We start from the raw sequence: 15,369 nt of genomic DNA, 5'->3' as shown, positions 1-15,369 counted from the left end.
TAATCTAGCAAGGCAAATTCTAAGAAATACAATTGTCAGTTTGTTTTAGATTTTTTTAATTTAAATTTAAATTTCAAACATTATAAAAGTTAAAGCACAGCAATAAAAGCTATTTAATGCTACTGATATACCAAGATTTAGGAAACATATTTTTGCTTTGTGGTATGGTAGAACTTTTGTATGTACAAGCTCAGTGCTGTGTTTAAGGATAATACTAATACTTTTCATTTTCAGCAAGCTCCAGGATATATGCTGCAGTGCAGAGTATGTACTTAAGGCACTAGAGTACTGATTAGAGAGTCATGGGGTCAAATGTAGGGAAAAACTGCTGTTGTACTTTTGAGCAATATACTTCACTCATATTGCTCCAGTAAAGGTCAAACTGTATAACTTGGTCTCCAAGTAATATTGTGAAAATGAGAATTTGTTCAACTTAATTTATCGTATTGCTTTATTTTACAAAGTATCTAAACCAATATGATACAACACCACTATCCTTATTGCAGACCACAAAAATCATTATTTTCAGTCCCCAAGTCATCAAAAAGTGAACTACAAAGCACAGTGATGAAGAATGTTAGGCACTTTATCAAAAACTCTAAAAATGTAAACGAATAGATATTGGAGATCTAATCTTGCATTTTATGATAGAGAAACTGAGTAAGAAAGAGAAAGCTCCACATTCCATGATTCATTAAGAGGTACAAGATAATATATGCAAGTGGACTGAAAATCAAGTAAGGTACAGACAGCAGAGCACCAATAAGGGAAAAAAATCATTAACTGATGTGAATTCGTTGAATGAATTTAGATCAAGAAATTTGATTCTTGCATAATTGGTAACACTCCCAACATCTGCAACCAACACAAAATAGAATTGGTTGCTAATAGCAACAAATATAACAAGTACTATGTTAAGATTTATGATTTCGATAAACCCCTCCTAATGATTTACATATTTCAAAATTACAAAAAAAGTATATTTTGGACAGGAAGCACTTTAAGCATTGATTTGTCTCTTATGCAGTTAAAACCCCATTCCCTGAAACCCATCAAGAATGGATTGAGATCGTTGGATCAATAATCTACTAACATTCAAATAAGAGAGGTTGAATGGCCTCCTCTCCTTTATAACATAACGTGATTTTATGAACAACTGTTATTATTACTAAAAGCAAAGTGCAACAGACATTAATGAAGTCAAATGCAGCAGCAAGTATCAACATGTTTACCAAATTAACTTTAAAATTTAGCCAGATGCCAAATGTATTCCCAGTGCCAAATTCCACATTGAAAAATCCAAATAAGTACAGTCAAGTATAAGTATATCAACACATCAGTATTTTTACAGATTAAACAACTGAATGTGCATAGACTGCTGACTCAGGGAACATGAAAGGTAAAGGACTTGCAAAAATAAAACAAGAGGCTCAAAGACCTATAATAGGAGCTGAACTGATCCAAAGGAAGGAAAATATATTTCAGATTTTGGATCTGAACAAGGATATATTGAAACCTTTAACATCAGCATTGAGGCAGTGTGTTAACAATGTATGACCCTTTATAAGGCTCTATCAGTTTTTGCCAGAATAGTTAGAATCATGCAACTATGGCTCAAGTGAATGTGCAAATCAAAAAACCATAAAAAATTGTACATTAAGATGGAAGAAAACAGATACGTGTAAAGATTTTTTAATTAGAAATGCTCCAGAATCAAGCCAAGCCATAACGATTTGAACTGGCGATAACTAAAGAACTTTAGGCCATGTTAGTCTCATAAAAACCTCAGGGGGATATCACAAGAAAAGTCCTGATATTTTATTAGCTTTAGCTTATATTATCATAGCAAAGAGTACTGTGCAGAGTACTATTTTGTAAAAAAAAGTAGTGTAAAAGCACTACCCTAAAGAATGACTAGTAAACATTTATCCAAACAACAAATTATCTATTAATGCAATACTTATTAATACAAGGACTTTTTAGTGATACTGTCATTACAATTCCATAAACAAGTAACACAAAAAGAAAAAAATACCACCTAGGGATACATCAAATACAACTGCAGTTTGTAATATCCATTCATTTTCAATTCAATTTCTAACAGCTTTATCCAATACAGGGTCACAACTGTATTGCACCAATCTTTCAAATTCTCAAACTCTAATTCTTAAAGAGTAACTTTGAGTAACTTGCTAATTGCACTTGCTCAGTGTAAACATGGAATACACACCAATGGAATGTTTATATTGCCTATACTATATGCATGCTGCTTAAGATATAGTATATCACTGCTGTTTCACTGTTTATTATTTCATTTTGCTTTATGCAGCATTTGCAGTGCATGTCTAGCTTGTGCTAGTCTTATTGTCCACATATTCATTTAGTTTTCATTTTCACTTCATCTAACCTTTTAAATTGCATGAGTGGAACTTGTACTACAACAACGGAAATCTTGAATATATTCTAAAGCATTCTGGATAAGGATTTCTGCTAAGAAACTGTGATAATTATTTAATCGTTCAAGATGAGTTTGCATGATATTTCTGTGTGAACATGGGTATCTTACAGGGACTCTAGTTTCCTCCCAGCCTAAACGACATGCTGGCTAGGTTAATTGGCACTTCAAAACATGTGCATGTGCATGCCACCTTCTCTGTAATTGAATGGTGTATTCCCACCTTAAGACCTATGCTTCCAGGATAGGCTCCAGTTTACCAGGATCCTCACCAGAATAAATTGTTTACTGAAAATGGGCAGATAGCTGATCACCCTATACTTATTTTAATTCTGCTGAACTCTCGGCTCCAAAAGCTCAGCATGCACCATCTGGCTCAAAATATTGTTCAATTATCTTCCTTTGTCAGGGGTGAACATAAGCAATAATATTCAGAAAAATATTTAAAATGCACTGTGACAAATATATTCTAATATATATATATATGGAGAATGTATATATATATGGAGAATTCATATACAAAGTCTTGATTTTTAGCACCAGGAAACAGAATGTTTAGAAATGAGAGGAGGTCATTTGATTCATCTAACATTTAATTTTTAGCACATAATCAAGCTGAGGATTTCATACAGCCATTTCTTGAAAGAAAACAGGGTATAAGCCTCCCACGGATCCCACACCAATATTGATATGTATGCATCAGCAGTCACCAGCTACATCAGCAAATGTGCTGATGATGTGGTGAGCATTAAAAAGATACACAAATTCCCAAATCAAAAACCTTGGATGAACACTGAGATCCGCACCCTGCTCAAAGCCCGTGATGAGGCCTTCAAATCTGGTAATGAGGAAGGACTGAGAGAGGCTAGGAAAAAATTAAGAGCTGGCATAAAATCTGCCAAGAAACAGTACAAATCCCAGATAGAAAACCACTACAACACCAACACTAACCCACGACACACGTGGCAAGACATAAATACGATTACAAGCTACAAGAGCAAAACAAGCCCTATAAGCGCTACTGACCCCTCTCCTCCAAACAAGCTTAACACTTTCTACGCACGCTTCGAAGCTCAAAACCATGAACCAACCACCTGGACCACTGACTCCCCTGCCACTACACCCCCCACACTATCCAAGCTAGATGTGTGGAAATCACTGAGTGAACAGACATAAAGGTGCTGGACCTGATGGTATCCCTGGCCTGGTACTCAGAACATGTGCCTGGCAGATAGCTGATGTCTGTACTGACATCTTCAACCTGTCCTTGGCCCGGGCCACTGTACCTAGCTGCTTCAAGACGACCACCATCGTGCTAGTACCAAAAAAATCAGCCCCCACATGCCTGAACGACTACCGCCCTATTGCACTCATCCCCATCATAATGAAGTGCCTTGAAAAACTACTTATTCCACACATTAAAGCCAGCATTCCAAAAACACTTGATCCTCTCCAGTTTGCCTATCGCACAAACCGCTCCACAGAGGATGCAAGCTCTATAGCTTTGCACACCACACTAACCCACCTGGATAAAAGGAAAACCTGTACAAGAATGCTATTCATTGACTTTAGCTCAGCATTTAACACCATCATACCCTAAAAACTTTCTACCAAACTCAGGGCTCTAGGTTTAGATACCACCCTCTGTAGCTGGATCCTAGACTTCCTCACCAGCAGACCCCAAACTGTCAGGATTGGGAACCTCACCTCCAACGCGCTCACCCTTAACACCCTTGGTGCCCCCCAAGGCTGTGGGCTCAGCCCACTGCTTTACTCCCTGTTCACCCACGACTGTACAGCCATGTTCAGCACAATCACCATCACCAAGTATGCTGACGATACCACAGTAGTGGACCTGATCACTGACAACAATAAGACAGGGAGGAGATAAAACAACTTGCAGGCTGGTGCCGAACCAACAACCTATGTCTCAACATCGGCAAAGCCAAAGAACTGATCGTTGACTTCAGGAGACAAGGAAAAGTCCACTCCCCCATCTATATCGAAAGGTCTGCGGTGGAGTTGGTGAATAACTACAAACTAGGAACTTCGAATTCCTAGGTGTTCACATCTCTAAGGACCTCACATGGACACTCAACACCTCCACACCTCCAGTCTCATCAAGAAGGCACAACAGCGGCTGTATTTTCTAAGAAGGCTGAAGAAAATATGCCTGCATCCACAGATCCTTACCAACTTCTAAAGATGTACAGTGGAGAGCATACTGACCAGCTGAATCACAGTCTGGTACGGCAACTGCACCGCATCCGAACGTAAGGCACTGCAGCACGTGGTCAAAACTGCCCAACACACGATCGGCAGTGCTTTACCATCCATCCAGGAAATCTACAACACCAGAAGTCTAAAAAAGCCACCAAAATTATGTCTGACCCCACTCATCCTAGTCATAACTTGTTTGTCCCCCTTCCATCTGGCTGAAGGTTCCGGTCACTCCAGTCGCACACAACTAGACTCTAAAACAGCTTCTTCTCAGAGCTGTCAAGTTGGTGACGCCCCCACTCCCTCCCATCATATTATGATCTCTCCTAAAGTCTTCTTATACCCACAAGGACTGTACTCCAACACCACTACACACGCGTGTAAGCCGAAATTGTACTGTCCCCTCGATAGCCCAGTAAAACTGTACCGGTCGTAATATTTATTAATTAACCATACTATTTTTGCACTGTTACAAGAATTACTTTGCACTTTTTTTGTCCTGTTATATTTTCTCTGTTTGCGGAATTTTGCAGTTTTGATTACTTGATTACATGTTACTTATGTTATGTTATTACACATTACTGTTATTGGTATTGTGTTACTGTCTATTGTCTTATCTTCTGTCCTATTTATATACTGCACCTGAGTGACTAATGAGAAACCCTTTTCATTATACTATGCAGCTGTGTAAGTATAATGACAATAAAGTTGAATTAAATTGTTTCAGACTTCCACATTCCTCAGTTTTAAATGCACTTCCCTATAGATTCCATTTGTGTGCTCTGGTTCACGCTTCATTGTGGATTCCTAGGAGCATGGCATTGACTTATGAACTGTATGAAAATCATCTTATAACAAATTAGCATTACAGATAGTCCAGAATTTTACATCTGTGCCTTAATCAAACTTTGAATGAAAAAATAATGCATTTTATATAATATGCTAGGAATTGCTAGCAAATTATTCCAGCTAGGAATTGTGTTCCCATCCATTGTTAGCTATGCTTTATTCTGTTTCAGATCTGTCAGTATGTTGCAGACACAAAGTAAAAGGTCTTAAACTTTCACCACTCACGGCCATGATCACACTAATCTCTCGTCAGTGTTCTCAAAGAACATCAGAAAGACTACAGAAACTAAAATTATCGCGCAGTTAGGATCACATCTTTCCCCTTCTCTCAACAACAGACTAATTTTCTTCTAAATTCTCTCTATTCATTGTAGGTGTCATTTCACACCTCTCTTCACCTATTCTGACTTCACACTTCCTGATTGGCAACTCTGTTCCCCTGCTCCCTCCTCCTGCTCCTTCTCTCTCCCACCTTTTGTTCTCCCGCTACATTACCTTTGCTTACTGCCCTGTCTTTCTCACACCTGAAGAAGGCTCCACTGCTGAAACATTGTTTTCTTTCTTCTCCTTTTAGCATGGAATAAACCTATTACTTGTTACTTTGTAGCCTATGCATGCTGACGTAGCTACCTACCTGAACTACTTCATCTTACATTTTAGTTTGTTTAGGCATATCACATCTTCATTGTCCATATTTCGAGCTTGCTTTAGTTGATCAATTGAAACATTCTATCAGTTACTACTCTCTTTCCCAGAAAATGGGTTTGAGGAAAGTTGTAAACAGTATTGTGCCTTCAGTATTTTGTTTTTACAAATCCTGACCTCCCTTGCAATGACTATCACAAACTACTTAACTTTTGCCAATCCAAAAAAGTTTCAATTTTAATTTCATTTTTCAGTGGCACATATCGTCCTTCTCTATAGAATTGTTTGAAAAAAATTGTTTACAGCCTCATACTGCATGTACTGTATCATCTAGTTTGAGAGAAAGCTACACTGTACAAAAATGAAGGGATGATTTAGTACACAAAGCATAAACAACTTACAGTATAAGCAGCATTCTGCACAACTGAAAGGAGCTTTTGTCCAAAATGTACTCACAAAACTATTCAGAGTCCTCTGCGAATGTATGAAACCTATGTAAAACACCACCACATGAAAGCAAAATGACTTTGAAAATAGGACACAATATGAATCTGCATCATTATGCATTATCATTATTAACATCATGATGAATAACAAATAACTTAATAAACAGATTTGATCCCTTTATCTCACAATGTCCTAAATAGAGCGACAGCTATTTCCTAAAACAATTTGATGACCTTATACAAGTGTTTAATGTGTGACCCTGTTGTATCCAGCCCAAGGTTACCATTATTTCAACTTGACCAGACTATTAAAATTCCAAATACTTATCTAAATGCAGAAACTTTACTTCCTTTTGTTTATTATAAATGATTCTGTAACAGAAGTGAAACATGAAAAATAAACAAACTGTATGTAAGTAGAACACAACTCATGAGGCCTGAATCCATTTTTATTGAATAAGAACAATAAAGTCACCTTTAAAGACTTTAAAGTCACCAAGCAGGTTATGCTCAACCATTCAGACAATCTATTCTAGCGGCATTCCAATAATACCATCATTTCAGACTTTCGCACACACAAGAACTTCTAACACACTTGCATTAAAATAGACATGGAAGGAAACACGTAAAGCTACAGAGCACGCCAGCCACTCTATTTCCTTATTAGAATCTGTGCCCAGGGCCATTTGTTTGCTTTACCATATTCTGCATCTCTGTTTCTAAAATATTAAAAATGTCTGATGAACGTCTGGAGAGGGTGCATTCAATTTACTCCTGGCAGGTTGCAGTATCCTTCTGCTAACCATCTCCTCGCTATAAAAAATACAAAAGGTCAAAAAGAAAGTGAATAAATGATTCCCTGCATTTGTATACTACAGCGCTTTTCATAACAGAAGATTCCAAAGCATGCTCACATAGGAGGGGACCCACTTCATCCAACAGTGTAGTAGAGAGTTAACAATACTCTTATTTCTACACCCTTAATCTTAGTTTTATAGTAACAGTGACCATAAAGTATTTATCATCAATAACATATTACCCTTATCAAGTGATAACTGTGATGTTTTGTTATTTTTAACCCACCTGTTTGTGAAATTTAGATATCAAACTCTATCCTTTGTGTTGTAGGTGTTCTAAGCTTTCTTCAACAGATATGCATGCAGTTTCATGGTACATCATAACAAAACATATTCCATTGAAATGTAATGAATTTTATTTTCTTTAAAATCCAAAAAACAGTACCAGAAAGAAAGCTTACACTGGCCAGTCAGTTTTGATGCATACATGCATCACTCAGGATGTGCCTTGGAGCAGAGAAGAAGCTGGACATAATTATGTATGGAATTACTATTATTTTCTTGGAACAAGTAATAGGTTTATTCCATGCTGAAAAAAAGAAGAAGAAAGAGAACACAACGTTTCGGCCGTGGAGCCTTCTTCAGGTGTGCCCTGAAGAAGGCTCCACTTCTTCAGCACACCTGAAGAAGGCTCCACGGCCAAAACGTTGTGTTCTCTTTCTTCTTCTTTTTTTCAGCATGGAATAAACCTATTACTTGTTCCTTTGCAGCCTACGCATGCTGACGCAGCTACCCACCTGAACTATTATTTTCTTGACTAGGTTCCTATTCTCGGTGCATGGTGAGAGAGAGAGATACATGAGTTTCAATTCTATCCAAACATGTATGCATATTTTTAAAACATCTGGAATTTGACAAGTATTTTTTTTTTGTATTGTTTTATGCCCACCTGATTAGGAACCACAAACTTTATGGCTACAACTCCTAAGCTCCACAGTGCCATTCACAAACAAATTAGTGCTTGACTCAATTCCATTCAACCTTACTGGAACACAGACAATTATGTGCTGCAACTTAAAAAAATCCCCACCACAGTTATGTCACAGTCCAGGTATGAATAGGTGACAGCTGGATCAAAGGGCTCAGCCTCTGCTCTAAGCAAAGATCCTTTCTGGCTGAGTAAGTAAAGCCCAACTTTATTTATTTTTTTACAATAATTAAAACCGAAGAGCCAGAACTAAAAAAATAACAATAGCCCATGGTCAACAAAGAAAAAAAATGGTGTGGTGGACTTGTATATACTTGTATATGAAATGTATATTCATTCATAAATCAACAAAATCCAACACAACGGTAAAAGAAAAATAAAAAAAAAACTGCAACTCACACAAAAAAGAATGTACACCTAATTACAAAAGCTGTGAAAGCCAGAGAAACATCCAACCACACTTTGGAGTTTTTCTTTTACTCACTATGTCACCTGGTCAGACATTTTATGTCAACAGCCCTTTAAGCCTCTGTACTCAGCCTTTTTTATTATTATTTTCATAACAGACTCCATTATCTTCTAAAATGATCTAATGGAAATGATAAGAGTTGTTAAAATATCCCACTGTTGGAAAAGATCTCCTTCACTCACAGTTTACAAGTACAGAGGAGAGACTTTATCATTTAATGTGCCCTGAGATTTGAATGGGCCATTCCAGTCATCTGCTTGTGGTGTAACTTCAACCAGTTCAAACAGGTAAAGGCCAAAGAAAGTTTGAGTCTAGGACAGCAAGTAACACAAACAAATTAATTATGAATATGGGTACTGTTTTAAAACGATCACATTATTAGCCACAGACATGCTTCCAGAAGTAACTGCAAAGGACATTCAGGGTGTTTACGATATATGAACCGAATGACACTTTGTGGTGTAAAAAACGTGTTGAAAACAACTCTTGACAGTCTTCTACTGATGAAGCAGAACTTTGATATTTATGATAACCATCAAACATGGATCTATTACATGAATTACTCCTAATTCCAAGCTATTTTAAAAGTAGACTGAAACTGCCAACTCTAATGACAGAGTTAACCTCCTGCCTTTAGCAATACTGTTATTTGTTCTGATAAGTACACATTTTCACAGCTCTTAAAAGTTTTGTGCACTGCAGTAGCACTTACTGACACAGGAATTATCAACAACTGCAAGCCCTGGTCAATTAAAGCAGTCCTTCTGTTGTGAAGCGGGGTGCAATTTGGACCACAAATGATGACTGTTGGTAATCTGTGCACAAACTGCATCTTCTGCCTGATACAATATGATTCAAGAGGGGCTTCTGCCTGCTTAAACCAATGATCCTGTCCTAAAATGGACGAATTCAGGGCTGTGCACCACTAATACAGAAGGTGAACCAACATATTGCAAGCCCACTAGATCACAGGACATCTGAAAGTCTTCACTATTCTCAAAGCCCAGCTAAATTAACCCAGATAACCGAGAGGCAAAAAGTCCCTAATACATCAGAAGATATAAATTGGCTGCAATCCCACAGATTAGGAATAGTGAATGCTGTCTGTACATATCACAGATGAAATAAAAAGTAGTAACTTCACATCTAGTTTTACAATCAGATGTTTTTCCACTTTTCATGTGTCTACATATTGAGAAATGTAACTACTGTATAACAAAAGGGCAACCAAACAAACTAAAAACCAAAACAGACAAACCTGATGTTTTAGATATTTATTATTGTTGGAACAAATTATGGAAAAACACAAAAAAACCAAATCAACACTGAATAACCCCAGAAGAAAATGTTTAGTTTTTTTGGATTGCAAACAATGGCTACCAGGTGTAAATGATGAATAGCTCCATATCAGAGCTTTTTAGAAGTTGTGAGCCTGAACTAATGACATCCCTTCTGTTTGTTACTTTAGAGTTTATTACTCTAAAGAGCCAACACACGAGAAGAAGAATTTTAAACCTAAATCAATTTTTTAGAGATCTGAATCTACTTTAAACTTCAAGAATAAATGTGGAATTACCAAGAGTGGAAAATTGTAAAAACAAATAATGTTTATAATTTTTAAGCTTCATTGTAGAATTTTAATTTTGAACTTACATGCTTTATAAAACACCTAATACAAAACCAAGATAATTCAAACATACTCTGATGCCATTTTCATCTGAACAAATTAATAAAACATACCTCATGATATGATAATTCTCTCTTCCACTCTTAATTTAACAAACAACCATCACAAACACATCACATTAATTTTTAAAAATGTAGCAGAGGTGTAAGCATTAAAAACGTAGACTGAATTTATAATATTTTATTCTTTTTAGCTTAATTTTATTTGTAATAAAATCAGAATTACTGTACAATTTCTCCCAGAGGCACCAACCCTTTTAGGTAAAAAATATCTCCTATTTATACATTTTCAAATATTTCCATTTGTGCCCTTGAGGTTTTGCTACGTGTGAACTTTTTGGGTCAGTCTGTCAACACTTCTCAGAAGACTAAGTACTTGCATCACATTTGCACATAAACTCCTCAAGACTACAACGGTTGTTAAGAGTTTTGTTCTTACATTAATACTTAGCACTGGTCAACTAAGTGACTGTAGAGAAGCATCATTCAACAACAGTAAAACTATTGGTACATCTACAACATGTCTCTCTTCTGGTTTTAGGGGATAGTCACAGATCACAGCAATGATATCAATTCAGCAAGCTAAACCAAGGTTTTATAGGTTAAGAGACACAAATGTGCAGGTACATTACATCATCTATTGAAACCTTGAAAATAAAATTCACATTTAACAGCTCTACAAAATATGATCAACTAAACATCTAGGAACAGGATCCCCAATTGCCTCATAAACCAGAGTGAAATAATTTGTTGAAACAGGAAATTACTCATTTCAAAAGGTAGTACCATTGATGAGAACTCATCCTAACATTCTAAGAAAGGTCACAAACAAGACTAAGACATCTGTTCCAGTTGCTAGTTAGGTTCTTAGTCATCTAAAGATCCCAGAATTATATCAAATAATTTCTGAAATGATTCCAGTGGGTCAGCAATGTAATTAGGGGTTTTGTTCCAAACTCCACCTGCTTTCTGAGAAAAGAAGTCTCTCATGCTTTCAATCTTGAATGATCCTAAATGTAATTTTAAGTCAGCACAAAATCAAACAGGAGAAATTGTACGTTTCTTAATGCTGTTGTGAAATATTAGTTATTGAAGATGGTCAGCTCCATCAGGATTTATACATCATATGAAGCTGTTTTTCTTTGTCACTAGGAATCTCATAGATATGATGCTCCCAAAGTGTTTTATGTTGTCAGTTTTGTCAGCCAAAACTTTTCTATTATTTTCTCAATCTACCACACAGCTGAGGGGACGATGAAACACATCAGTGGGAGTTAAGCTCAACAACGATTTGCTGTGAGCTGCAAAATGACTGTGTGGGGGTACTTCAGATTGAATACCACATCTAAAACTGCCTTTCAAAGGAATTTCCTTATTCATTATTAACCCCTCCAGCTCTAAAGGTCATTTCTTTGAGCTGAAAGCTTTCTCCTTCATCTCGAATGAGTAACAATGTCTTTTTAACTTAAGCTGTAGATCTTCAGTTCTTCGATATTAAGTCATTATGTCAATGAATGTTCATTCTTTCTCTTATAGAAGGCATGCCAATAAACTTAAATACAAATTATCCTAAAGTGCTAACAGAAAAGAAAATAGTAGGAGATTAAAAGGGTATTATAATACAAAATATGGGTTGCAAAGTGAATGTGTATGTGATTAGTTCAGTTTTTTTATTAATTTAATTTTTAGTTAGGTGCAACATCTGGATATGAACAGTTACTGTATATATAAATAAATAACTTTAAAAGACAAAAACTGGACTGCAAATAAAGAAGAAGTAAACTGGCCCAATACTGGTGAGCATATTGTCTTTCAAACTGTGCTGTGACTTAATAAAAATGAGCCTTCTCTTCTGTGATTTATTTTCCTTTTATTGTATCACTGATTATAGCTGGCACTTCCCTATTTTATTCAATACAATGTCTTAAGAACTCTTCGCTTCCACAGCGAAGGCCTTCATTCCTTTGCCACTGTATCAGTTCCATAAAAGTCATAATTATATGCAGATCAATAATAAATACTTAATATTTTGTTTTCTTGGTTAAATAGTTAAGAGTGAACTGTGAAGGCTGCCCCAGGATCTAGACACATGGTTGTTGACAGGTATGGTAAACACAACCCTGATGGATTTTCTGACTAAAATTAGGAAGTCCAAGCTAAAGTCAGGATAGGACTCAGGTGACTTGCAATGCTTGTGACTTATGACACTTTACATATGATGGAATTCATATGACCAACACAGAAAACATGTCAATAATGAAGGAAACAGTGAAGGGTGGAATGGAAAGGGTTACGAAAGAGAACATTAGCATACACTAAAGTTACAAGGAAGGAAGCACAAATGAACATTCTGATGCCAGCGGAGGTCATCCCTATTGAAAGCTGTCAGATTCATGTAAAATTTCAAATAACGTGATTATGTTATAAAAATTAAATATTCAAGAGATGTTACAAGATGAAGCAAAAGGTTCAAATCCAGTCCACAAATGGCTGCTGTTAGCTAGGATTTTGATTAGATTTTAATTCTTCAATAGATAATTGATTTAATCTAAACAACCAATCCGTTACCAAGTAGTTAATAAGTAGCACACTAAATTCATCATGCAGCAATTCATCTTATTTTGTCTGGAGTTGCTCATCACTAATATACATACAGCAAAAATATGAACCATCCTCACAAACTAGTGGCAGGACAGTGCTGCGACAGTCAATCCTTCTCCAGATAAAAAAAACAGACAACCATTTAGACTTCAGCTAGGTTTGCTGTTGATGTCCTTTAAACTCTGAAATGTATAAAAAGGTTAGTCCTTCAGTTTAAGAAAATAACAGTTGCAAATACAAAAATCAAAGAGCCACTTGATCAAGACAACTGTGATACAGAAAAACGCCTTTGGTTTTCTCCATAACTTCCCAACATTCACTGCCTTTTCCAAGATCAACTTAAAAATACATTTCACTAGCACCATGGCACAGCAAGTAATTCCACAGAGAAATAAAATTCTGAGACAGAAACAAGACCGCATGATTTATTAACCAATGTCAGAAATATATCTTTACTATATACTGAATTTAAATACTAATTATTAAAACTTGTCATTTTTACAGCTGGCACACTGATGTTTATTAAAGACATGATACAGATAAATGCATCATGCTGATTAACATCTGCCATCAACTGGGCTAATCAATAGAGTAATAGATTTATTTTGATGATCACTCTTGCCAACAGAACTTCAGGGGTACAGGGTCCACTTTACTTTCAGCAGGAGATAGTATACAGGTTTCATAACTAAAATATGAATAATTATTCATAAAGCTGATATTCATAGAGGTGAATAAAACAATTCTGTGCTACACGCCCACATACACACACACACACCAACCTGTGTAACTTCATTTTTACTTCTTTTGCACAGGCAACAATGGGAGAGAAGGCAAGTTTTTGTAGCTGCCTTACATATCTAAAAAATAGCAAATGCAGTGAACACACAAGCTGATGATCATATGCGAAATAACTCCCATACCTCACATCATATAAATACATCTTTTTTAAAAAGCAGACATAATTCTTTTTCAGAGTAATAGTCAGAAGTTACGCTCACTTGCGAGGTGGGGAGTAGGGCGATAATAGTTCAGACAGGTACTGAGGTGCCAAGCCATGCAGAGCCTTATAGGTGAGCATGAGGATTTTAAGGTCTACACGGAATTTGACCGGAAGCCAGTGCAAGGACTCCAGGACAGGAGTAATGTGAACACTTGCACTAGACCTGGTCAGGATTCTGGCTGCTGAATTTTGGACGTACTGCAGTTTGTTCAGAGTAGATTTAGATACCCCAGCGAGTAGAGCATTACAGTAGTCAATTCGAGATAATACAAATGTGTTGATCAGATATTTAGCCACAGTTAATTATAGCATAGGGCATAGTCTTGCGATATTTCTAAGGTGAAAAAAAAGATTAACTCTACACTCTAAAGTGTTTACAGCGAGTTATTTACAGCTGACTTTTTCTTTTTTTCTTTTAATGAACTATGTATTATTAAAACTCAGTAGTTATTCATTACTGAACAAAACCGTATTTCACATAAAACACATTTTCACTGACGGTATTCAAATGTTGCATTCTATTGTAAGATTTACGAACGTGTAACAGAGCTCACTGTGCAAAACGAATCATCAGTTAAGAACTCTGTCCCTAAATGAACAGAAAACTGGATGTGTGGCTAATCTACTACAATTCCATAAATCTTAAAATCTGACATAAGATTTAAAAATTTAAATTTAAAAATACAGTTTAAACAATTAGATAGTCATGTCTCTCCCCTTTAGATATCCCTATCTGGCATGGGAATGCTTCCCATACAGTATGTGGGTGGGACGCAGACTTAATTGACCTCCTGATAAAGTCTCAGGCCAGCACTGCACCAGCAACCGAATCCGCCTCAGACACAATTGAACAAGCTGCCCCCCCCCCTCCCCCTTAACATGGCGACTCACTATACAAAACAAAATTTGACGAGGATGTCCATGCTAGATAAAAAAACACTTACATTTTAAGGCTATAAAAGCATTAAGGTTGTTCTTAATTTAGCTTTGTAGCGTTCCTAATCCATTATATTGTGGAGGTTTAAAGAACAAAAAAAAGAATTAAATGATCGACTACATAATTATGATCCTTTTATTCTGAGATAGACTCAGTAAATCACAGAATCCAATTACACCTTTGCAACAAACAAGCGCACCTCGATGTAATATTTTCGACCACGGAAAACAAATACACTGCTGCTTTTATCTTTGAATTGTTTGTAGGGGATAG

The 15,369-nt window shown here is 36.4% G+C and overlaps 1 protein-coding gene across 4 annotated transcripts in view; it reads right to left on the bottom strand.

Moving 5' to 3' along the window:
• The window catches only part of fer (fer (fps/fes related) tyrosine kinase), a 138,002-nt gene that overhangs the window by 121,889 nt on the left and 744 nt on the right, over nt 1–15,369 (bottom strand). The gene's annotated exons all lie outside the window — the stretch shown is intronic.

The sequence above is a fragment of the Lepisosteus oculatus genome, chromosome 3 (assembly GCF_040954835.1).
Source record: "Lepisosteus oculatus isolate fLepOcu1 chromosome 3, fLepOcu1.hap2, whole genome shotgun sequence".
NCBI classification, from domain to species: domain Eukaryota; kingdom Metazoa; phylum Chordata; class Actinopteri; order Semionotiformes; family Lepisosteidae; genus Lepisosteus; species Lepisosteus oculatus.
This window is presented reverse-complemented; position numbering and strand designations above follow the sequence as displayed.